Here is a 27,228-nt window from a genome sequence, read left to right as displayed (position 1 = left end):
AGGCCTACTTGCTGTCCCTAGAGTATTTAAAAGTAGAATGGGAGGCAGAGCCTTCAATTTTCAGGCCCCTCTTCTGTGGAACCAGCTTCCAGTTTGGATTCGGGAGACAGACACTATCTCTCCTTTCAAGATTAGGCTTAAAACTTTCCTTTTTCCTAAAGCATATAGTTAGGGCTGGACCAGGTGACCCTGAATCCTCCCTTAGTTATGGTGCAATAGACGTAGGCTGCCGGGGATTCCCATGATGCTTTGAGTTTTTCCTTTCCAGTCACCTTTCTCACTCACTATGTGTTAATAGACCTCTCTGCATTGAATCATGTCTGTTATTAATCTCTGTTTCTCTTCCACAACATGTCTTTATCCTGTTTTCCTTCTCTCACCCCAACCGGTCGCAGCAGATGGCCGCCCCTCCCTGAGCCTGGTTCTGCCGGAGGTTTCTTCCTGTTAAAAGGGAGTTTTTCCTTCCCACTGTCGCCAAAGTGCTTGCTCATAGGGGGTCATATGATTGTTGGGTTTTTCTCTGTATTTATCATTGTGCGATCTACTGTACAATATAAAGCGCCTTGAGGCGACTTTTGTTGTGATTTGGCGCTATATAAATAAAATTGAATTGAATTGAATAAAACATTTACACACAATCAAAACAAAAGTGAAAGAAGCAAACCCACTCTGGAAACTGACAGAAACTAAACTGAATTCAAAAGAAAAGGCCAACACTAAATAAAAACAATGAAAGTATCAAACTATAATAACTGTAGATGATGGAGGATCACCTTCACTGACATCTGTCTGTCTGTCTCATATTCTCCTCTCAGTTCCTGAGGTTCAGATGGTGGAAACAGTTAAAGGGGTTCAGTCTGTCCTGCTGCCATTTACAACTGATATCAAGCTTCAGGACGTCACAGCGGAGTGGAAACATGAAGACAAGAAAGTCCACGTTTATCAGAGAGACCAAAACCAGTCTTACATACAAAGTCGCACAGAAGTGAAGAACGAGCAAGTAAAAGATGGAGACCTCAGTCTGACCCTGAAAGAACTCCACCTCACTGACAGTGGAGTCTACACCTGCAGCGTCTACAACAAGGATGGACACATGCTGCTACAGAAATCAGTGACTCTCAGTGTCAGAGGTGAGAGTAACATCTGTTTGTCCACATTACAAATCCTCAATGAAAAAGATCCAATCAAACAGCCTGTGATGCATCATGGGAATGTGACATATGTAGAATCAGTGCAGGTTTGCTGTATGTGAGTTGAGCCGTACAGTGCAGGAGAGAGAGGGTGGCTCCTGCCTCTGTTTTACAGTCCATGATTGTATAGAAGCTGTTCCAGAGTCAGCTCATGTTCACATATTTATGAAGTCTTACACTGGAAAGTCTGCTGTTGATCTCAGTAAATGAACGGGTTTCCTCATTCCCTGTACACAGACTGGAATATGTTGATATAAGAAGATGACGTGGTGCTCTGTATGAAAACAGAACAAGTCCACCATCAAAGCAGACTGTTTTCTCAGTTTGATATGTAGGACTGTGTCACAGTCTAATGTTTATTAATTCCAATATATTTTAAATTGATAGCACTTTGTGCTCTTTCAGTTTGAGCTTGTTTTATATTTAATGTTGAAGTTATGGCACAAATAACCAGAGAGCTTTAAATGAAGAGAGGATTTGAATCTTTGTTAGGCTGTTTTAGAGGAAAGTCAAATAGGGGAACATATAAGGTCTAAAAGAAAATTGAAAACCATAACTAGCGGAACATGGAACTTGGAAATACACTGGGCTGAAAGAAATAGAAGAAATACAGCAGAAGTACATGAAGAAAATTCACTGAGAAGTAGAGTTGATGTTTTGACCAGGACTGAGAGAAATCAGCACTATATATGCACACAGAGAAGGGTAATCAGGGGAGTAGAGACAGTTGGGAAAATGAGACACAGATGTAAAAGAACAGATAATAAGATGAGGGAAGTAAAACTCACAGTAAAGAGCAAGGGATGAATAACTATCCAATAAAGCAGGAAGTGAGAAGTGATAACTAAACATGGAAATGCAGACACACAAAAAATGGAACAAGAAACACTGAGAGAAAAACTAAACTCTAATACAACCCAGAACTAAGAAGTAGACTAAAAACACTTAAGAAAAGTACAATTATAAAACATAAACACTAAAAACACACAAATGAAGAACCAAACACAATATTTAAATGAAAACTTTACAAATGACATGACTGCTAAAAGACTTAAAAACCCTAGGTCAAACAGCTCAAGGCCATGACAAAGATAGACTAACAATCACAAAATTAGGGAAGCATTTCCAACTAATGAAGAAGCCAAAATTTTTACTGGCTCATGTAATGAGAGAGAAGAGTCTGATGGTGCACAACATTGTGGGGATGAAGACTTTGAAGATCCATCTTCTAGTAGCTCATCGGTCCCCAAATCTTATACTGAGTCCTTTAACCGGTACAAGATTTGGATCTATCAAAGAAAGTGTCTGATTTTGTGGGTCTGGCCTCAGTCAGAAAATCTCCTGGCTCCAGGAAGTTCAGACCTGACGTGTCTACAATGAGTCATCTAGATGTAAAGGATGTTGTCTCTCTGACTATGTTCTCCTCTGTTTTCTCTTTAGAGTACCAGCTGGAGATGGTGGAGGTGACACAGGGGAAGGAGTTTATCCTGCTGCCCTTTAAAATCAAAGAAGGCTTCACCCAGGATGTCAAAGTGGAGTGGAAACACAAAAACAAGATGGTCCATGAGTATCAGATTGGTAAAGACCAGTGTCACTTAAAGGGCCAAGATCAGAAACAGCGCACTGAGATGAAGAAAGACCCACTGAACACTAAAGACCTCAGTCTGACCCTGAAAGACCTCCACCTCACTGACAGTGGAGTCTACACCTGCACCATCTACAACAAGGATGGACACATGCTGCTACGGAAATCAGTGACTCTCAGTGTCAGAGGTGAGTGTTACAGCTGTTTGTCCACCGTCCAAAATAGGTATAGATTTATAAGTAATGTAGCCAAGTACAGGATAGGGTAGGGGAAGTTAAAGTAAGATGAAGAGAATGGGCCAATAGCTGGATTCGTAGGAGGGATAAAGTGAGTTGCGTGGAGAAGAATGACTGGAGCCACTGGTAAAGTTGCTTTGAATTGTATTGAACTATTTAGAAACAAGTTAACAGCACTTCATAAACAGGAATGAAAACATAAAATAAAATACAGTGACAGCAATAATAATAATAACCAGAATCCTATCTGAGCTCAGATATGTCAGTCTTGCCGGCTTAATAGTCAGTGTTCAGTCAAGTCAAATCCAATAGGTCAAAAGTCTGTGATTGGTGCGATTTCGTCCTACCGCACTGTTGCAATTGTTCGTGGGAGAAGAGCAACCTGCCCTTCTGGGCCAACTCAAAATGGCTGTGGTTCGGTTCAAAGGGAAAGGCTCGCCATCTTCCTCGTCAGGAAGAAATCCAGGTCTCACGATCCCACAAAAAAAAAACCTAGCCTGTAAACAACAGGGCTATTACCAATTCAATTCACACTCTAATGGTATATATGGCCATATGTAAATAATGTAAGTGTTATAACAAAACAAGCACAAAACATTAATCCTAATTTCTAACTATAGTCTATACAGTGCATCTTAATCATGAATGCAATCTTTAAATCACAATCAGCTTATTCTATCATCAAGGTGCACATTTGTATCAGAAATCATAAATAAACCATGAACTATGGTAGATCATTTTTTATAGTACTGCCCCTTTAACTGAATTACAGGAGCATTGCTTTGCACTGCATAGCAATGAAGCAATATGTTACTTACACTCAATGTACAGAATAAAATTACCAAAAAAATGTACAAAAGCCCACAGGCTGTAGTTTTACAGTATGTGGTAAGGCATTGGCACAATAAGAATATGCAGGGACATCTATACATTGCCACTCGAGCATCAAATGTAACAAAAAATAAAATAGATTCATGACCTTTAAGATCAAGTTAACTTATCCAAACATCTTATCTGAGTGCATTTAATATTCAACAAGTAATACTAAACCATCATCAGCACACAAGCTGAGTGCTCAGAGTAGCTGAACTCCATGAGAAACCCCGTGTGTTCTCCCACAGTGAAAACGTGGTCAGCTACAGCTACAGCTATGAGCATTAGCTAGTTAGCTTTTCAATTAGCCTGATTCGCCCAGTCCCAGTTTAACTCACCAGCACGCTTCTAATGTTCAACTCTCAAAGAGGATCTTGTCCACTTCATCTGCACCCGTGCAGATCTACAACATTGAAATTGGGCCATTATATTCCCTGTTAACTTCTTGTTATCTTTTTAGCTTCAAGGTTAGCTTAACAGCTTCCGACTCACCGCAATGGTTTCAAAGTCCAAAATGTTCACAACAAATCAGGTCCAGTTCTCCAAGGTCCATGCAGATCCCCGGTATGGATATTTGCTCAATTTATCAAGTTTATGGTTATTTTCCAGCAACAAGCTTGGCGGTGAAAATCAGCCATGGTCTCGTGCACCTCCGTCTCTCTCTGTGTCTGAGCACAAGTGACGGTACAAAGCAGGGGAAGGCGGGGCTTGTTACCTCCTAACCAGTAGGGGGTGTTAAATATACTCTTTGGGGTTTTATTTTTATATTTATATTATTTATCCTTTATTATTGATTTACTTTATCTCAACTCTGTGATTAGCAGAGTAATGATAAATCCCAATTAACAATAACATGTTGTAGTGCATTACTGAGTCGTGTAAACTCACTGGGTTACATCCTCCCCTCTTAAATCTCATGCACGTCCCCGTGCATGGCTCTGGTGGAATAGGCAACATCATTAGCAAGGGAGTCGATGAAAGCTTTGTTCAATCCTTGAAAGAGTGATTTAACCACCGTTACTAGTGGGTTACCTAGCTGAGGGTAAGTGAGTCTTTGGGACGGTTGGCGAATTCTTTCAGATCTTCTGATCTGTGTTTCTGTTTGCAAGGTTTCAGGTTCTTCATCATTTTCAACTTGTCTTTTAGGTGAAAGTTGATGAGTTGAGTTCTCTGACAATGGTGAATCTGACAAACTGGTCAACAAAACATTTTTGTCTTTTCGAGTGTCTGTTTCAGATTCACTTGGTGTGTTGTTTTGTAGGCTTGTGTCACTTTCGCTTCGTGGTAAGTTTGCTTCACTTTCACGTTCTGTCGGAGGTAGGTCTGTTTCACTGTCCATTCGAGGTAAGTTGGTGTCAGTTGAACTTCCAATTTCGCCTTCAGGTAAGTATGTTTCAGTTTCGTTCTCAGTTTCCTGCTCAGGTAAGTCTGTCATTTCCGGTAATGTGTTAGATTGTTCGTTATCATTTACAGGATCTTTGTTTTGTTTGAATCCTTGTGTTGGTGGTATGGCACATACTTGGTAAAAATGTTTGTCTTTCACTTGTGCAGGTTCAGGGTAATAAAACTCATCTTCCTCTTCCTCAAGTGTTTGGTCGGAGTCAACTTCCAAAGCTGAACTTTGTCTTGTGCGTGGTCTGTTAGTTTTTGTGACTTGTTCGGGTTCATGCTCTGTTGGTGAGAGAAATCCACAGGGAAGTAACAGATCTCTGTGGAGCGTTCTGTTGGGTCCATCTCCGTTTTCCGGTTTTACAGTATATACTGGTAAGTTTTCCATTTGTTTGGTAACAATATACACTGTTTGCTCCCATTTGTCCGCTAATTTGTGCTTCTCTCTCAGGCGGAGATTTCGAACCAAGACTCGGTCTCCTACATGTAGTGTGGATTCACGGATGATTTTGTCAAATCCTTTCTTGTTTTTATCTGCTACTTTCTGGGAGTTTTTGATGGCTATTTCGTAGCTCTGTTCGAGGTAGCTTTTCAACTGCCTGACGTATTGAGAGTGAGTCAAGTGTGGCTTGTTTGATTGTGGCAAACCAAAGGCAATATCAATGGGCAAGCGAGGCTGTCTACCAAACATTAACTCATAAGGAGAATAGCCTGTTACATCATTTTTTGTACAGTTATAAGCATGAGTAAGTGGTTTTACGAAGTCACGCCAGTGATGTTTCTCGGTGTCTTTCAAGGTGCCGAGCATACTGAGTAATGTGCGATTGTATCGCTCAACAGGGTTGCCACGAGGATGATAAGGACTTGTTCGGACTTTGCGGATACCGAGCAGAGAGCACAGTTCTTTGATTGTACGCAATTCAAAGTCTCTCCCTTGATCGCTATGAAGTCGCTCTGGAAAGCAATAATGAACTAGGAAGTTCTCCCATAAGTTCTTCGCAACGATGGTGGCTTTCTGGTCTTTGGTTGGAATGGACACAGCATACTTTGTAAAATGATCCGTGATCACTAGGACGTCTTTAGTGTTTTTACTGTCTGGTTCTATTGAGAGGAAGTCCATGCAGACTAGCTCCATGGGCCTGGAAGTTTTAATATTTACCAGAGGAGCAGCCTTATCTGGCAGGGCTTTTCTACGGACACATCTCTCGCAAGCTCTCACTTTCTTTTCGACATCAATTGCCATTTTTGGCCAGTAGAAACGTGACCGAATGAGTTCCAGTGTGCGTTCGACCCCTAAATGCCCCATGTTGTCATGAAGATTAAGCATAACTGTAGGGCGTAAGGAATCAGGAAGGACTAACTGCAACAAGGTCTCTGGCCCCAACTGGCGTTTCCGGTACAGCAAGTCATTTTGAAGGTCAAGACGTTTCCACTCCCTTAACAATAAGAGAACATCGCAAGACTCCGACTTAGTATTGGCTGGTGGACGTGAGTCAGCTGCCAGCAGCTTGATGACTTCACTAATGGCTGGATCTTTTCTTTGCAGGCTGACAAGATCAGTATGGGTGTATCTGGGTAAGGCTAGGAGATTGTTATCAATGCCTTCTTCTTTGAACATGTCTGGGATGGCAACTGCAGACATGGCAAGTGACTGGACTAGAGCACAAGAGGGTTCAGTCTGGTCCATGGCCATATGTCTTTGACAGGCTGCCATCACGGCATCAGATTGAAGTTGGAGCTCGACATCTTTGACTGAGGACAAGAGATGGGATCTGAACTTATCAATGCGCTGACATTCCCGGGTAAAAACTGGATCGTCTTCAGGTTTGGCATGTGGTTTCCTAGATAGTCCATCTGTTTCAAGATTTTGTCTCCCAGCTCTGTACTTAATGTCAAAGTTATAGGTGGACAATGCAGCCAACCAGCGATAACTTGTGGCATCAAGCTTTGCTGTGGTTAGAAGGTAAGTCAATGGATTATTGTCAGTGATGACTGTGAATGTGTTCCCACATAAATAGTCATGAAACTTGTCAGTTATGGCCCACTTTAAAGCTAAAAATTCTAACTTGTGGGCGGGGTATCTAGCTTCACTACGGGATAGACCACGACTTGCATAGGCTATAACCTGTGTGGTTCCATTCTGCACTTGATAAAGAGCTGCCCCAAGTCCGGTTGTACTGGCATCTGTGTGTACCAGATAAGGTAGCTTTGCATCGGCATACCCAAGGACTGGTGAGGTGGTGAGTTTTTCAATAATAGTTTGAAACGATTTCTGGCACTCTGGTCCCCAACGATCACCAAAGGGTTCTTTGGGTGCAGATACTTTGGATCACTGGGTGGGTTTTTACAATGCTTTCGTCTCAGAGGATAGGTTTGGGTATTTTTAATGTTTAATTATTTAATGTTTTTAAGGTTTGGGGTCTCGTCCAGGTTTTGAGTGCTTCAGTTTTTTCGGGGTCAGTCTTTACGCCGTCTCTAGATACAATGTGGCCTAGATAACGGACTGATGTTTGGAAGAAACGACATTTGTCGGGCGAGAGTTTGAGCCCATACTCTCTGAGTCGCTCAAGAACATGAATGAGTCGGGTCTCATGATCTTCAAGGGAACTGGAAAAGACTATCAAATCATCTAAAAAGACTAACACTTCTTTCAGATTGATGTCTTTCATACACTTTTCCATAAGCCTTTGGAAAGTGCTTGGGGCATTTGTTATTCCCTGGGGCATATTATTAAATTCGTAGAACCCGAAGGGGCACACGAAGGCTGTCTTCGGCTTATCTTCTTCACACATTTCGATTTGATAGTACCCTGACTTAAGGTCCATCACAGAGAACCACTGAGATCCTGCAAGAGCAGAAAATGACTCCTCTAAGTTTGGCAGGGCATAGGCATCGCGGATGGTCTGCAAGTTAAGCTTCCTAAAATCAATGCATAACCGCACATCACCATTTTTTTTGCGGACCACCACTATCGGTGATGAGAATGGAGATTCAGATTCTCTGATTATACCTGCATCTAAGAGGGCTTGTAAGTGCTTTTTAACTGCCTCGTAATCATGGGGATGAATCGGGCGAGATCTCTGTTTGAAGGGGGTTTCGTCTCTTAAGTTGATGTGATGTTTTATATGTGTGGCATGCCCAAAATCAAGATCATTGTGTGAGAAAACATCGGAGAAACTGTTTAGCTTTTTAGTTATCTTCTCTTTCCACTCTTCAGATAGTGGTGATTCACCAAAGTCGAAACTGAGAGGAAGCCTTGAGGTCTGCTACTGAGAGTTACACATTGCAGACACCTTTTGGTCACCTTTCTTAGGCTCAGGACATGGCATGACACAGTCAGGGGCAATTAACTCAGCAATTACACAGTTAGTGGGCAATGTAATGTCATGGTTAGTCTCGTTCCTCAGCAACACAGGAACTTTATAAGGTCCGTGCTTTGGCAGAGATATAAGGCAACAATCTACAAACACACTACCAGGTAGGGAGCCGGCAGTGGGCTGTTCAATAAGTACACACTGTTCAGGCTTAGCGTGGCTAGCATGTATAAAACCTTCCAATAGTAGCTTTTGATTTGCAGGAAGGACTTCTTGGGTTCTACTTCGAAGTTTTACCAAACCAATCTTGCCACTGTCAGTTTGTCTTTTTCTGGATGCTAATGTCTTTAGCACTTGTTGGTATCCATAAGGGAGTACCTTAAAGTCAGGTAAGGTGCTCTCACAAAGATGCTCATATAAGGGGTCAAGTGTATTTGTGCCAATTAGTAGAGGTGTGTCTGAGTTTGAGCGAATGTCAGGGACAACTAAGGCAAGAGTAGATAGTTCAAGCTCTGACTGATCGAGATCTTTGGGGAACATGATACTCGTCTCAATGTATCCCAAGTAGGGGACTGTCTGACCATTCGCACCTTCGACCTCTAAGAGATCACTGATGGGTTTTATAGGATGATCAGGTAAGTGTTCTTGATAGAAGGATTTGGCAATAGTGGTTACTTGAGAGCCTGAGTCGAGCAAGCAACTACATTCAACGCCATTGATAACAACTCTGGCTGTGCATTTTCTACCCACAAGTCTTTTGGGAAGTTTAGGCACTGAGTGAACATTAGCTGTTTCACATTGGGCCTTTGTTGTCTTTTTCTTAGTGGGACTTGGTTCAGATTTAGCACCCATCTGTCCCGCGACAGGGGCTCCTTCTAGTTTAAATTAAAGGACTCATCAACTAGTCTGGATATTTCCCATTCTCGCTGCTTTTGTCTGAGGGCATTCCTTTTAGCTGCTACTAATGCTGGGTTGGGATCATTACTACAGCTGGAAGCGATATGACCATCTTCTCCACACTTGAGACAGTATCCAGGTTTGGGTTTGGCTGACACTGCAGCGATTTGTGGTATCTGTTCCGGCTTGTCCTGTGTTTTGGTACTTGTGTTCTTTTTTGCTTCCTTTTGAGGTTTCTTTGATCTTTTCTCTGTCTTGTCAGCTCTGACCTGTGCGATTTGAGACCTGAGGTCAGCGATTTGCTTCTGGAGATCAGACGAATTGCTGTCCATTTCATGCTCATAATTGTTCCTACCTTGAGAGCATGTGGTTTGCATGTTAGAATGCACACCAGTCTTTTGGATCCCCAAATGTTGTTTCATGCGCGTTGCTTTACTTGCCTGTTTGTCCTCCTCGGTGCATAGTTGGAGAAGTAGCTCCGCAAAATGAGGTGGGTCATCTTTCTTTTGTTCAAGTTGAAGGTTTGCAATCAATGAGCTGTCCCAACACCCTCTGCAAAATTGTCTCAGGAGCTGTTTATTGATGTCACTAGAAGCAATTCCGTCTCTTTTTAAGACTAGGTTTAACACTGTGTGCAATCTTTGCAGGTAATGTGAGGGTTTTTCACCTCCATTTTGATTGGTATTTAAGAAACGGGCAAAGAGTTCGTCACCGTCCTCTACAGTTGCATAGGCAGAATCAAGATGTTCAAGGTAAGTTTTGGGGCTTGCTTTTGGCCCAAGAGCTTTCACCAGGTCCGCTGCAGGGGGTGAAAGACTTTCAACAATCTTTCGCACAACTTGAGTTTCGGTGAGCGAGGGATCAGTCAAGCAAAACTCTACGCTGCTGCGCCAAGTGCCATAGTCAGTTTCGAAAGGAGGATGTGGAACTCTCCCTGAAAAAGGTTTCAGTCTGTATTGTGAGTTTGGTGGGGGAACGACTTTGTCAGTGGTCGTGTGCGGAGGCGAGGAAGAGATGACCCACACGCAGGACTCTTGGTGCAGAATGAGGAGGTTTATTGGAAACGGAGACAAAAGATGACAGGGTGGCTGGCTGAACTTGATGGACTGGTAGACTAGCTGGCTTACTGAACTGAACACGCGACAGGAACAACATCACAGGAACATCAATGACACGACACTGGACTGGTTGAACTGAGGAACATAAATACACAGGCTGAGTGATGAGAGATTAGAAACTGGTGAGTACACAGCTGAACATAATGAACTAATGATAAACGGGAAGAGGACTGAACATAATGCACATGGACCAAGGCTAACACAATAAAACAGGAAGTGAAACAGACAGAATATAAACAGTGAACATGAACTAAGAATACTGGGTCAACGACCCAGAAACCCTGACAGTACCCCCCCCCTTCAAAGGCCGGCACCCGACGGCCAAAAGAACGAAAAACCAGAACAGGGAGGGCGGAGGGGGCCCAGGACGGAGGGACGGAGTCCAAAACAAAAACAGTTCAGGCGGGCGGCCACGTGGCCAGTGGCTGAGCTAAAACAGTTCAGGCGGGCGGCCACGTGGCCGGCGGTGACGCTGGAGCCGGTCCGGTGGGCGGCCGCGAGGAAGACGGCGGCGGCCACTGAGCCGGTCCGGTGGGCGGCCGCGAGGAAGACGGCGGCGGCCACTGAGAAGGTCCGGTGGGCGGCCGCGAGGAAGACGGCGGCGGCCACTGAGAAGGTCCGGTGGGCGGCCGCGAGGAAGACGGCGCCGACGTTGACGTCCAGAACGTGGCTTGGACGACGGTGTGGCAGAAGCTGGACCAGGCGATGGCATGGGAGCCGGCGGTGACGGAGCAACAGCTGCAGAGCCGGTAGGCGCGGAAGCCTCTGGCTGGAGACAGGCGGGGCCAGCGGGAGCGGAGGCCTCTGGCTGGAGACAGGCGGGGCCAGCGGGCGCGGAGGCCTCTGGCTGGAGACAGGCGGGGCCAGCGGGCGCGGAAACCCCTGGCTGAGGAGCGGGAGAGCTCACAGCTGGCTCTGGATGCTGTGGCTGCAGGTCCCGGAACTGGAGTGGGTGGTGAATGAGTGACTGGACCACAGGAGATTGGACTACAGACGGTGAGAGAACGGGTGACTGAACTACAGGATGCTGGATGGCAGACTGAACTGGCTGGACAGGCTGGAGGACGGACGACTGGATGACAGGCTGGAGGACGGGCGACTGGATGACAGGCTGGAGAGGACAAGACTGGAGGACAGGAGACTGAGCTACAGGGGCCTGAGGGACAGGAGACTGGGCTACAGGGGCCTGAGGGACAGGAGACTGGGCTACAGGGGCCTGAGGGACAGGAGACTGGGCTACAGGGGCCTGGAGGGCTGGAGCAGGCTGGACTGACTGGACCGGAGCAGGCTGGACTGACTGGACCGGAGCAGGCTGGACTGACTGGACTGGAGCAGGCTGGACTGACTGAGCTACAGGAGCAGCCTGAGCTACAGGTGACTGGACAGGAGCAGCCTGAGCTACAGGTGACTGGACAGGAGCAGCCTGAGCTACAGGTGACTGGACAGGCTGGACTGGAGGCTGAACAGCAGGCGTGTTAGCTGACTGGAGTGGCGGCTGAACAGCAGGTGAGGGAACTGACTGGAGTGGGGATGCTAAGGGTTGAACAGAGGTAGGCGAAGCTGATGACGGAGCTGAGGTTGGTGTGGCGGAAGGCTGAGCTATAGACTGAGCTAGTGAAGGGGACAAAACTGCAGCCTGGGCTAATAAAGCTGGTGCCTGAGCAGGGGACACCTCAGCTAGCCTAACCAGTGATAGTGCGAGGGCGTAAAAAGCTGGATCAGGAGGTGGATGAAGAGGTGAAGTAGCAGGTGGACCGGTTAGCTCTTCCAAGCCTCTAGGGAGGTCAGGCTGGGTTCTGGCTGCCCTCAGCCTGGGAGCTGGCACAGGTGTGGGTGTAGGCTGACTGATAGGAGTGGAAATAGTGACTGGGTGAATGAGACTGACAGGTCTAGGTGACTGGGTATTCTTAACAGTGGCCGGAGCTGATGAAACTGGAACAGGCTGACAGGTGGACGAAGGAGCAGACTCAGATGAAACAGTGCTAGAGTGACCCGGCCTAGGGTTTGCATACACAGGGACTGTAACAGAGTTATCAAAGATTGCTCTGGTCATTCTGCCATCACCATTTACAGTCTTTAGTTGAACAGTCTTCGGGGGTGTTGAAGTGCGGGTATTGTCCTTAATGGCTCCCAGCTCAGAGGGAGCAGAGCAGAAAAGTTCTTCCCAGGCCACATCGTCCTCTAGGAGGGAAACTCCCCATGAATCAGTAGTGAGTCCATTGTGCGTTTTAGGTGAATAATTAGATGAAGGGTGTGGAAAACAGTCACTGGAACTCACAGCCGGGAGCTGCTCAAAATGGCCAATATTATGGCGGCGTGTGCGCCGCTTTCTCCGGGAAGAGGAAGCGGCCGGGGTAAACAGATGAGCCTCTGGCGCGGTAGCCTCCGTCGAGCCGAGATGGGAGGCGTAGCCGCTGTGCCGTGGCGAGGTTGGAGGTCCGGCGAATGAGACGGCGGGTGTGTTAGCGAGGAGCGGAGCGGCGAGAGAGGGAGCGGCCGAAGCGCGGCGTGAAGCGCCCACTCTCCGCGGCAAATGCTCCGGTGAAGGTGAGGCAGCAGGTGGGGGAACGCGGCGTCTCCGAGGCCCGCCCAGAGCCAGGCGAGTTCCCTCGAAGATGTGGTCTCGCTCCGCGAAGAGCCGCTGTTTCTCCGTCTAACTGGAGAGCGCTGCCTCCTGCCACTCAAAAAGGTCCGAGTCCGCTGGGTCAAAAGCGGGTCGTGTCATTCTGTCAGTGGTCGTGTGCGGAGGCGAGGAAGAGATGACCCACACGCAGGACTCTTGGTGCAGAATGAGGAGGTTTATTGGAAACGGAGACAAAAGATGACAGGGTGGCTGGCTGAACTTGATGGACTGGTAGACTAGCTGGCTTACTGAACTGAACACGCGACAGGAACAACATCACAGGAACATCAATGACACGACACTGGACTGGTTGAACTGAGGAACATAAATACACAGGCTGAGTGATGAGAGATTAGAAACTGGTGAGTACACAGCTGAACATAATGAACTAATGATAAACGGGAAGAGGACTGAACATAATGCACATGGACCAAGGCTAACACAATAAAACAGGAAGTGAAACAGACAGAATATAAACAGTGAACATGAACTAAGAATACTGGGTCAACGACCCAGAAACCCTGACAGACTTCACTGCTTTTAACAATGTGCTCTACAATAACTCGCTGCACTTCAGGTGTGCTTAAAAGGTTGGGGGGAATCTGAGGGGTTTGTTTCTCGGCCTCTGCAGGTGGGTGAGTATCATTCAAGGCACTTACATGGTCGCTATTAGGTGTTAAAGGGGGAGAAGGTAGGGCCTCATCACTGTGGGGCACTGGCTCTTGTTCAGTGGAAGGCTCAGCTGTGTGGACATCCCCTCCCAATGACTCCCCAATTTTGGCTAGTTCATCCATCAAAAGGTCTTTAAATGATCGGTTGCTTCGTGCCACCACATCTTTAAGCTGGAAAGTCTGCTCTTGATCTCAGTAAATGAACGGGGTTTCCTCATTCCCTGTACACAGACTGGCAGATGTTGATATGAGAAGATGACGTGGTGCTCTGTAGGAAAACAGAACAAGTCCACCATCAAAGCAGACTGTTTTCTCAGTTTGATATGTAGGACTCTATCATAGTCTAATGTTTATTAATTCCTATGAGGTGCCATAAGGGACATTATTACTGAAACGCTCTCACACACACTACTGAAATTTTACCTCTCACACACACAACTGAAACACTCTCACACACACTACTGAAACGCTCTCACACACACTACTGAAACGCTCTCACAGACACTACTGAAAACCTCTCACACACACTACTGAAACACTCTCACACACACAACTGAAACGCTCTCACACACACTACTGAAACGCTCTCACACACACTACTGAAATTTTAGCTCTCACACACACTACTGAAACGCTCTCACACACACTACTGAAACGCTCTCACACACACTACTGAAACTCTCTCAAACACACTACTGAAATACTCTCACACACACTACTCAAATTTTAGCTCTCACACACACTACTGAAACGCTCTCACACACACTACTGAAACGCTCTCAAACACACTACTGAAATGCTCTCACACACACTACTGAAACGCTCTCACACACACTACTGAAATGCTCTCACACACACTACTGAAATGCTCTCACACACACAACTGAAATTTTAGCTCTCACACACACTACTGAAATGCTCTCACACACACTACTGAATTTTTAGCTCTCACACACACTGCTGAAACGCTCTCACACACACTACTGAAACGCTCTCAAACACACTACTGAAACGCTCTCACACACACTACTGAATCACTCTCACACACACTACTGAAATGCTCTCACACACACTACTGAAACGCTCTCAAACACACTACTGAAACGCTCTCACACACACTACTGAAATTTTACCTCTCACACACACTACTGAAATGCTCTCACACACACTACTGAAATGCTCTCACACACACTACTGAAATGCACTCACGCACTCCACTGAAACCAGAGGCATTTCCGCTTAACAGGAAGTTGTTTCCTGACAAGGAAACTGATGGAAAAAGTGGTATTTTGCAAAACACTACAAGGATGTCTACTCAACAACCTGCTAGTACAGCGGTCCCCAACCTTTTTTGCGCCACGTACCATTTATGGCCGACAGTAATTTCACGGACCGGCCTTTAAGTTGTCTTGGATAAATACAATAAAATAAAACCAGTACCGCTTCCAAAAAAAGAAGATTTAATTATAACACACGGGAAAAGACCCAAGGAAACAGTGTTAACAATATAAACGATATTAAAAAAACCCCAAAAAGAAAACAAAAAACGATAAATACCCTGAAAACAATAAATTTCAAACTCAAGCCTCAACTCTTGTGACCCGGTACCAAATGAATCACAGACCGGTACTGGTCCAGGACCTGGGGGTTGGGGAAGGCTGTGCTTGTAGCTTAAGTGAAGCAGCCACATTACTTAACAATATTTTAGCATCCTTGAATCAAGGAATGGATTCAAGGTGCAAGAGGGAATTCGGCAAGTATGTCCTGTTTCCCCTAAGCTTTTTATATTGGCAACTCTGTTGTTAACACTATTAATCAAAAATTCTAACGACATACAAGGAATATCAATTTTTAATAAAGACTTCAAAATAAGTCAATTCGCAGATGATACATCTATTTTTTTAAAGAGAAATACGTGGTCGAGAAAACTAAATTTTCTCTAATGCTTCTCGTTTATCTCTCAGTATCAAAAAATGTGAACTACTCCTGATTCATATAAGCTCTGACTCTTCAATAGCTTTGGTTAGAGTTGAACCTAAAGTTAAATATATAGGGCTGATAATATCTAAAAAAAAACAATTAGCAGAGAAGACACTAATATTTCTAACTGTATCATGGAGATGAAGAAATCACTTAGCCAGTGGTTAACCAGAGACCTCGCTATTATTGGCAGAAACATCCTATCTAAAGCTGAAGGCATCTCCAAATTGATTTATCCTTGTCACTCTCTATATATCTCCTCTAAAAACATTAATAAGGCTAACACAGTTATTTTCAAATTTTTGTGGAGGAATAAAACCCATTACATTGAAACATCTCAGAAAAATATTGTCTAAACTGTTCTCAAAGAGAATATAACAAATTTTGTGAACTGGTCCCACTGCCTCTGCTTCATTTGATTAAAAATGTTATGATATACAATAAGTTCCCATCTGTGCTCCCAAATTTATTGCTAGGGCAATGTCAGCTGTTTGATAAAAATGCAATAATAGATTTATTAGTAGTTTCTTCAAAGACAAAATATTTCATAGTTACAACAGAATGGTTACATTGCATGGTTCTAATTGAGTTATTTCATATACTGGATAAAGCATACTGTAGCGGGCCAGGGCTGTTCGGGCTTTGTTCGGTTATTACAGTTATGTGTTTGTTGTCATGTTGTTATGGTCACGAGTGACGCGCTCTCTCGGCGACTGTGTTTCCGGTGAGAGAGCGCCTTTTTTTGTTGTTTTATGTTGTTGCCGCGCTGAGGAGGGAGGTAGCGGCAGTGTTCTGGGCCGCTTGTAAATAAACGGGTGCTCCCAAAGAAACCTTTGTCTCCTCCTTGACTGAGCTCGCCACAATACTAAAAATTTATGAAATAGGCTATTCTACCTAAAGTTGAAGAAACACACTTAAAGTAATAAACAAAATTAATCCTGTGGCAGAATTACTAAAAAAGAGATTTGGTTTTGAGGTGGATCAATGTTCTTTTTGTACTGATGAAAATGAAACCCTAGAACATCTTTTTTTCTATGCCCTATCACACAATGGATATGGTGCAACTTAAAAAAATTGGATTTCCCTAAATATTAATGATGTGCCACTATTTGAATTACATCATAAATTTTTTTATATGGATCATCTAGCATTGGGTGTCATCATCATACTTTTGAGTAAATATCATATCCATTGTGCTAAATGGAGGAACGCTAAGCCTTCTCTCCCTGGTTTTATTAATGATTTTAAGATATTTTTTCTTTGCTAAAAAAGACAAAAAGCACATAAAAAAATTAACCAGGATAATGCCCGTCTGCTATTCTAAATTTTGACTTATGCTGAGGCTTATATATTGTTAAGTAATGCAGCTGCTTCACTTAGGCTACTAGCAGGTTGCTGAGTAGACATCTGTGTAGTGGTTTGTTTGAAATCTACCACTTTTTTCTTCAGTTTTCTTGTCAAGAAACAACTTCCTGTTCAAATGAAACGCCTTCCTGTTTAACTGAAACGCCTTCCTGTTTAACTGAAACGCCTTCCTGTTCAACGGAAATGCCTTCCTGTTCCACTGAAACGCCTTCCTGTTTAACTGAAATACCTTCCTGTTCAACTGAAATGCCTTGGTTTTTCAGTAGTGTGTGTGAGAGCATTTCAGTAGTGTGTGTGAGAGGTAAAATTTCAGTAGTGTGTGTGAGAGGTAAAATTTCAGTAGTGTGTGTGTGAGGGCGTTTCAGTTATAATGTCCCTTACGGCACCTCATGAATTCCAATATATTTTAAATTGATAGCTCTTTGTGCTCTTTCAGTTTGAGCTTGTTTTATATTTAATGTTGAAGTTATGGCACAAATAACCAGAGAGCTCTAAATGAAGAGAGGATTTGAATCTTTGTTAGGCTGTTTTAGAGGAAAGTCAAATAGGGGAACATATAACGTCTAAAAGAAAATTGAAAACCATAACTAGCGGAACGTGGAACTTGGAAATACACTGGGCTGAAAGAAATAGAAGAAATACAGCAGAAGTACATGAAGAAAATTCACTGAGAAGTAGAGTTGATGTTTTGACCAGGACTGAGAGAAATCAGCACTATATATACACACAGAGAAGGGTAATCAGGGGAGCAGAGACAGTTGGGAAAATGAGACACAGATGTAAAAGAACAGATAATAAGATGAGGGAAGTAAAACTCACAGTAAAGAGCAAGGGATGAATAACTATCCAATAAAGCAGGAAGTGAGAAGTGATAACTAAACATGGAAATGCAGACACACAAAAAATGGAACAAGAAACACTGAGAGAAAAACTAAACTCTAATACAACCCAGAACTAAGAAGTAGACTAAAAACACTTAAGAAAAGTACAATTATAAAACATAAACACTAAAAACACACAAATGAAGAACCAAACAGAATATTTAAATGAAAACTTTACAAATGACATGACTGCTGTTAAAATCTCCCAATTCTTTTAATCTTTGGGCTGAAGGAAGGACAATACTCGGTGTATAAATGCTCAATCAACAATATTTTATTTCCATACAATTCAACACTTAAGAGCATAAGAACCATCATGATGGGGAGACTTGCCTGCAGAGGGTCACAGCAAGTCTCAAAATGGTGACGGGTTACTCAGCCTTTTATAGCCTCTAGTGGCCCCCACCTAGTCGTAAAAGCCTAAACATTCACATTCTTTCTCTCTTACGGCGCCTAAGTTATGACCTCGGCTCCCTGTCTTTCTGCTCTCTGTAAAGGTGGGGGCATGGAATGTGGTCTGTCTCTTCTATTATCGGCACAAGGCCCTCTGCACCCAACATTCTCTTCATGATTCAGCAGTATGAAATGTCAAGAAACAGTGTAACACATTCAACAGTGTCGAGTAATACAGGTCAATCCAATAGATCTAATGATTTTCACACTCTTTTAAGTCAGAAGTATAATGCAAACTAAAACTACATACTGATCACACACTCTATATTAAGGGGTATAATATGATCTACAGCAGTATCATAATTCAACTACTTTGATTACAGATATAAGGTAACATATGATAACCGAATAATCTCACAATTCCCCCTTTTGATCTCTTAAAAAGAGATCACTTATAACATACACTCCAGCATTGCAAGGTCCAGTTCTTCTTGGTCCTGAGACCCTCTGTCCCCCTTTTTGGGTGGACCATATGTAGAATGACCTCTGTGTTTGCGCAGGTCAAATGCAAGAAAAACTATGATTACAACAATAACAGTAGTTACAGATGACACTCCCATCACTCTCCAGTTTCCCCACAGCTTTATTTTGGTGCTCCAGTTTTCCACCCCCATCTTGGTGCTACCTTATACCCTCAAATGTACTCAGACTAGAACCCCTGTCCGAGGGGCTTTTAACCTTTATTTTATTGCTGCAGCTACCAGTGTCTTCCAGTTAGGTGATTCTCAGCTTCTTTCTTCGACCTCCGGGGTTAGACCATCCTTTAATCATTGCACAGATCAGGGGATTATTTTGCCCCGATTTCAAACAAAGATCTGTGTAATTTTGGGGTCACCGCCGTGTCCCCCTTTTTGCCAAGAGCCTCTCGAACCTCGTTGGTCTGGTGTTCCTAGATTTTCGCCAACCCCTTCATGGTTATTGCTGTGTTTATGGGATCCATCTTCTCAAGGAGCCCAAACGCCATGACACTTGACCCCAGTTGCTGTCTCGGGAGTCCCTACGTCTGTCTCTGCTGTGAAGGGTCCTCATATCTCCGTGTCCTCGTCTGGTGTCTGTTCCTTTCTCTGCAAGAGACAGAAAACCAAAACACCTCTCTCCCTAGCCTTGATAATCTAATATTGTTATCCATTGTTCTTCTAGTGATTCAAATTTGGTTTAGAATATCATGTTCAGGACTCTCTGACCCAGGGACTTATTCTAATCATAATCTATGTGTGTGTAAAAGGAATCAAAAATTAATGCACCATTTCTAAGTCTAACACATTATAAGCTTAAGTTTTACCATACCTAAATTATTAAACCCACAAATAAAGTCATAAAATGTTCATAAAACCATTGTTTGATGTTCAGACTCACTGCTAAAAGACTTAAAAACCCTAGGTCAAACAGCTCAAGGCCATGACAAAGATAGACTAACAATCACAAAATTAGGGAAGCATTTCCAACTAATGAAGAAGCCAAAATTTTTACTGGCTCATGTAATGAGAGAGAAGAGTCTGATGGTGCACAACATTGTGGGGATGAGGACTTTGAAGATCCATCTTCTAGTAGCTCATCGGTCCCCAAATCTTATACTGAGTCCTTTAACCGGTACAAGATTTGGATCTATCAAAGGAAGTGTCTGATTTTGTGGGTCTGGCCTCAGTCAGAAAATCTCCTGGCTCCAGGAAGTTCAGACCTGACGTCTCTACAATGAGTCATCTAGATGTAAAGGATGTTGTCTCTCTGACTATGTTCTCCTCTGTTTTCTCTTTAGAGTACCAGCTGGAGATGGTGGAGGTGACACAGGGGAAGGAGTTTGTCCTGCTGCCCTTTAAAATCAAAGAAGGCTTCACCCAGGATGTCAAAGTGGAGTGGAAACACAAAAACAAGATGGTCCATGAGTATCAGATTGGTAAAGACCAGTGTCACTTAAAGGGCCAAGATCAGAAACAGCGCACTGAGATGAAGAAAGACCCACTGAACACTAAAGACCTCAGTCTGACCCTGAAAGACCTCCACCTCACTGACAGTGGAGTCTACACCTGCACCGTCTACAACAAGGATGGACACATGCTGCTACGGAAATCAGTGACTCTCAGTGTCAGAGGTGAGTGTTACAGCTGTTTGTCCACCGTCCAAAATAGGTATAGATTTATAAGTAACAAAACAGAATTTAGAGACTAAAACTAAGAGTTCACGTAATAAAAGTTAAACAAAAACTAAACATTTACACACAATCAAAACAAAAGTGAAAGAAGCAAACCCACTCTGGAAACTCACAGAAACTAAACTGAATTCAAAAGAAAAGGCCAACACTAAATAAAAACAATGAAAGTATCAAACTATAATAACTGTAGATGATGGAGGATCACCTTCACTGACATCTGTCTGTCTGTCTCATATTCTCCTCTCAGTTCCTGAGGTTCAGATGGTGGAAACAGTTAAAGGGGTTCAGTCTGTCCTGCTGCCATTTACAACTGATATCAAGCTTCAGGACGTCACAGTGGAGTGGAAACATGAAGACAGGAAAGTTCCACAAGGACGAGCAGAGATGAAGAAAGACCCACTGAAAACTGGAGACCTCAGTCTGACCCTGAAAGACCTCCACCTCACTGACAGTGGAGTCTACACCTGCACCGTCTACAACAAGGATGGACACATGCTGCTACAGAAAGCAGTGACTCTCAGTGTCAAAGGTGAGAGTAACATCTGTTTGTCCACATTACAAATCCTCAATGAAAAAGATCCAATCAAACAGCCTGTGATGCATCATGGGAATGTGACATATGTAGAATCAGTGCAGGTTTGCTGTATGTGAGTTGAGCCGTACAGTGCAGGAGAGAGAGGGTGGCTCCTGCCTCTGTTTTACAGTCCATGATTGTATAGAAGCTGATCCAGAGTCAGCTCATGTTCACATATTTATGAAGTCTTACACTGGAAAGTCTGCTGTTCATCTCAGTAAATGAACAGGGTTTCCTCATTCCCTGTACACAGACTGGTAGATGTTGATATAAGAAGATGACGTGGTGCTCTGTAGGAAAACAGAACAAGTCCACCATCAAAGCAGACTGTTTTCTCAGTTTGATATGTAGGACTGTGTCATAGTGCAATGCTTTTTGAGACAAATATTTTGTATTAAATGTTGAAATCGTGCCACAAATAACCAGAGAGCAGCAAATCAAGAGAGGATTTAAATATTTCCTGTTAAATGTTTTGTGTTGTTACCTTTGATTGGATCACCTGTGGTTATAGAGGAAAACATGGAACTGAAAATACTGCATTAATACAGTAATTTAGTTAAAATCATAAGTACATAGCTGTATTACTGTTTCCAATGAGTGACAGATGAGATCAAGCTGTCATGGTTTGTCTGACTGGACTCAAACGCAGGACTCAGGAATGAAAGTTCATTGAGTTTATTTACAGTGTTGGTGCAGTAGTGCTCTATGCAAAGTCTTTTTGAAGTGCTCAGTTCAAAATTCCAATATGTACAAAATCCAATAGAAGGAAGGCTCCACAATTGCATTGTGTATAAAGAAAATCATTAAAACAGCTTTATTTAATAATTTAAATACAATATCAAAGAATTCTAACCCTAACCCTTCCTAATAAACTCATTTGGGCATGTGCAGTGCTTCCACTCTCTCTCTCTCTCCCCTTGCTAACATTTTCTGTGCTTCATAAATGTTCTATCAAAGTCCATGTAGAAATACACACCCATCCATCCATTCGCTTCTGCTTTTCAGAGGGGCTGGAGCCTATCCCAGCTGTCACAGGGCGAGAGGCAGGGTACAACCTGGAAAGATCGCCAGTCTGTCACACGGCTAACACACAACCATTCACACCTATGGGTAATTTAGATTAGTCGATCCCCTTTCTTTAGGTTGTGGGAGATAGGCCACACAAACACATGGGGAACATGCAAACTCCACACGGAAAGATCCCGGCCTGATGGTGGAATTGAACTCAGGACCTTCTTGCTGAGTGGCAGCAGTGCTAACCATCGTGCCAACGTGCTGCACAGACCTGCCTGCACATTGTTGGCATGTTTCACAATCAGTCTCAGCAGTTCCTCTTTCTATCTCAGCATGCACAAAATTAAAGGCAAAGTTTAAACATTACCGAAGTTTTATTTTTTGATCCCTTATATTTCATTTCACTAGCTGGGCCCACGTCCTCATTTTAAGTTTGACAGCATTTTAGTAGGTAAAAGTGAATGCTTTGACATGAATTGAGCTGTGGTTTGGGGAAGGCCTCGAAGGGGACTGGCGATGGCTCCCGGGCCTGGCAGATACCCATGTACTAAACAGAAATGAAGAAGGTGAAGAATGGAGAAGAAGGATGGAGGGAGGGTGGGGCACGTAAACGAGAATGATCAGCTTGCGGAACTGGGGGGAACCTATATAGATGACAGCCGGAAGGAGCGTGTTTGGAGGCGTGGTCCCGCTCCTGAAATTCCATACATAATAGATTTAGAATAGATTTATGCATGACTAACTATTAGCAAAATATTCTATTATAGCACTCTGTATGTCTGTAGCTATAAAAGGCTGGATGTTCAGTCTGATCTATTCTTTTGAATAGATGAGCCAGAGGATCTCAGTCCCCTTGATCTTCAACCAAACTGAGTCTGTCATGCTGACGTCTCTCATTGCTTCTGTCTGTACAGCTCATGTTCTGCTTTGTTCTCCTCACAGACTACCAGTCAGTAGTGGTGGAGGTGACACAAGGTCAGAAGTCTGTCCTGATGCCGTTTAAAATTACAGGTGAGCTTCCTCAGGTGATCAAAGTGGAGTGGAAACTCACTCACCCTGAAGAAAAGATGGTTCACTGTAACGACAGCAGTCAGAAACAGGATCAGGTTTATGTAGGCCGCACTGAGATGAACAAAGACCCACTGAACACTAAAGACCTCAGTCTGACCCTGAAAGACCTCCACCTCACTGACAGTGGAGTCTACACCTGCACCGTCTACAACAAGGATGGACACATGCTGCTACAGAAAGCAGTGACTCTCAGTGTCAGAGGTGAGAGTAACATCTGTTTGTCCACATTACAAATCCTCAATGAAAAAGATCCAATCAAACAGCCTGTGATGCATCATGGGAATGTGACATATGTAGAATCAGTGCAGGTTTTCTGTATGTGAGTTGAGCCGTACAGTGCAGGAGAGAGAGGGTGGCTCCTGCCTCTGTTTTACAGTCCATGATTGTATAGAAGCTGATCCAGAGTCAGCTCATGTTCACATATTTATGAAGTCTTACACTGGAAAGTCTGCTGTTGATCTCAGTAAATGAACGGGGTTTCCTCATTCCCTGTACACAGACTGGCAGATATTGATATAAGAAGATGACGTGGTGCTCTGTAGGAAAACAGAACAAGTCCACCATCAAAGCAGACTGTTTTCTCAGTTTGTCACAGTCTAATGTTTATTAATTCCAATATATTTTAAATTGATAGCTCTTTGTGCTCTTTCAGTTTGAGCTTGTTTTATATTTAATGTTGAAGTTATGGCACAAATAACCAGAGAGCTCTAAATGAAGAGAGGATTTGAATCTTTGTTAGGCTGATTTAGAGGAAAGTCAAATAGGGGAACATATAACGTCTACAAGAAAATTGAAAACCGTAACCAGCGGAACATGGATCTTGGAAATACACTGGGCTGAAAGAAATAGAAGAAATACAGCAGAAGTACATGAAGAAAATTCACTGAGAAGTAGAGTTGATGTTTTGACCAGGACTGAGAGAAATCAGCACTATATATACACACAGAGAAGGGTAATCAGGGGAGTAGAGACAGTTGGGAAAATGAGACACAGATGTAAAAGAACAGATAATAAGATGAGGGAAGTAAAACTCACAGTAAAGAGCAAGGGATGAATAACTATCCAATAAAGCAGGAAGTGAGAAGTGATAACTAAACATGGAAATGCAGACACACAAAAAATGGAACAAGAAACACTGAGAGAAAAAATAAACTCTCATACAACCCAGAACTAAGAAGTAGACTAAAAACTGATAGGTTTGTAGCATGAACTTATTCACTGGAACGTTCAGGACAATTTGCTACACAGCAAGAATAAGACACAAGTAGGTGACATTCTTAGTGTTACTCATGCATGAGGAGGCCTGTCTGGAGCCAAGTGTCGTTCCAACCACTTAACCTCCGTCAGACTCTCAGCCAGGTTCCCAACAAAGAATACCCTGTGTGTGTGTGTGTGTCTGTGTGTGTGTGTGTGTGTGTGTGTGTGTGTGTGTGTGTGTATGAACCCATAAATGATTTCCTAAACCTGCTGGCCAGCAGTTCATCTAAACAAAATGCACTTAGCCTAAAACAGACATAGATACGTTTATCCTACCATAAAACAATAAGAGAAGGTATGTCCTCTCCCATGCTCCTAAAATGTGGGTGTGAAAGCCAGAACACTCTGGAATGCACACAAAGCCTTTTACAGCCTACTGAAGATCACACATCCTATCACTACACAATCGATTATACACCTCTAAGCATATATGGTTAAATATTTCTTAATACAAATTGTTTTGGAGGAAGGAAGGCTCAGGGTTTAAGTAGTCATCATCATGGGCTCATCCGATTAGAATGAGATTAAGCAGTCATCAGTCATTTGCAGGTTTTGTCCTTTTATTGGATAATGGGTAAAGGAAAGACACACATGGACTGCTATCTCTCAGCTGCCGCCCCATGTGGAAGTGAAGAAAGAGTGAGGGGTAGGTGGGTGCAGTCCTTATATAACGAGTGACAGGTGAGTGCAATTAAGGCCAAGCACCACCCCCAATCAAAGGTGAGGAAAGGAAACAAGGTGCATCTGGTGAAGTGAATGTGCTGAAAGGTGAGCCTTTACAACAGCCGCCCCCATATTTCTACTGAGAAATATGTTCAAAGGATTAGAGTTGTTCTTTTTCACAAAGCGGGGGCAGAGAAATCAGACATGCTACAGGTCTGATATAGGTTTGGGGGGTCGACCTAGAGGTTGACAACGCAGGCCAGACAGTTCAGGGGGCCGACCATGTAGCCAGCGGTGGCGGCAAAGCAGGTCCAAATGCCAACCGCGTGGGATGCAGCTGCAGGCCCAGACCTGCAGACCGTCGGGCAGTTTTGCAGGTGCTGGGGGCAATTTACGGGACTTGGCAGGGGCAGGACCAGGTGATGCAGGAGCAGGCGGTGCCCTGACCACTGGCGGAATGGCAGCCACAGGTGGTGGAACTGGTGATAGCGGCACTGCCGGTGACGACGTAGGTACTGCTGATGGTAGAGTAGGAGGTGGCTGAATGAATTCAGAGCCATCAACGGACATGAGGATGTGCTGGAGCGGTTCTCCTGAACCTGAACTGGAAGATGTGAACAAACATTGGGCATGCGTGAAACTGCTCTGGGGTTGGAAGTCTGTGATCGGACCTTGAAGTGTCCATCCTAATCGGGTTTTGACTGCTGAAGGAGATCCAAATGGTCCATGTCTAACTGGTGCAACAGGCGTAATAAGGTGGGTATGATCAGAGCCTATGAGCAGTAGTGGAGCTGCTTTGTTAATAAAGGTTAATGGGATACCTTGAAGATGGTTGTATCTCCGTTGAAGAGAGGATACAGGGTAGGTGTGGTCTGAAAGTGCTAAGTGACTTGTAGCGAAGGCATTATTAACTGTGTAAGTTTTCTCTGGATGTGCGATGGGAGAAATCTGGAAACTTACAGAAGAACCTTGAATAGTTTCAACTTCTTGATGGACAGTTCGGAGTGATAATTTTTCAGCTTTCCCAGTTAGGTAGAGATGCTGAGCTGCTGATGTCAGAAGCATGGTGCGTTGAGAGCCATCGTCAAGTACGGCATATGTTTCAAGAGTTCTTTTGCCATTTCGCAGGAGCACTTTCACAACTTTTAATAGTACACTGGGACAGTCACTAGGTTTATCAAAGTACAGTGTCCTCACTACAGGATTAACTTCAGTTCTAGGTCTCTGATTCATCTCACACAGGATCTGTAGATGTCGTCCCATGCAGGTAGCACAGTCTTTCCTCAGATTGCACTTTGCAGCCTGATGAGTTCTAGCACAACGCCAACACCGTTTGTTTCTCTTTATCCAGTTTATTTTCTCATCCTTTGTCTTGTTAATGAACTCAGGGCACTTGCTAATGTGGTGTTCAGGTGAGCAGCAATATGCACATCTTGCCTTAGTCATTATGATGGGTTGTGTTGCCTGTACAGGATCGGATGGATTTGTCCCATGTAATATTGTTGTGAGTGGAGAGGTGTACTTACGGGCAGGTCATGGCTGGTTAAAGGATGAAACAGGACTGTCCTTTCTTGGTTGACACTTGCATTCCATTTGCAACCAGGACGAGAACAAAGGTAAGTCATACATCATATCTCCTTGTTCCCTGTAAATGTGCCGTTTGAAGCGACTGGAATGCTCTGCGGGCAACTTTTCAAGTAGGCGATCGACATGGGAGCCACAATTTAGTTCTGTCTGTCCTTGATCACCCATAGTGCTAAGCAAACCAACTAAAGCTTGCACACGAAGAGCAAAGTTATCCAGAGTCCGACCATCACCTGCTCTGATAGGAGGAAGCTCCAGTATATTCCGTAGCTCTTTCAATGCTAGCTGTCTTGGTTGCCCATAACGCTCATCAAGGGCTTTGATGGCTTGAGTGTATGGGT

General features: G+C 43.8%; 1 protein-coding gene and 1 pseudogene across 1 annotated transcript in view; one reads left to right on the top strand and one right to left on the bottom strand.

Annotated features, from left to right (window-relative positions):
• LOC135932457 (uncharacterized) overlaps window positions 1–6,987 on the bottom strand; it is a 30,552-nt pseudogene extending 23,565 nt beyond the window's left edge.
• LOC134624133 (junctional adhesion molecule-like) overlaps window positions 1–27,228 on the top strand; it is a 201,842-nt gene that overhangs the window by 80,893 nt on the left and 93,721 nt on the right. The gene's annotated exons all lie outside the window — the stretch shown is intronic.

This window comes from Pelmatolapia mariae, linkage group LG3_W (genome assembly GCF_036321145.2).
Source record: "Pelmatolapia mariae isolate MD_Pm_ZW linkage group LG3_W, Pm_UMD_F_2, whole genome shotgun sequence".
Taxonomy (NCBI): Eukaryota; Metazoa; Chordata; class Actinopteri; order Cichliformes; family Cichlidae; genus Pelmatolapia; species Pelmatolapia mariae.
The sequence above is the reverse complement of the archived record's forward strand: the minus strand, read 5'-3'. Positions and strand labels throughout refer to the sequence as shown.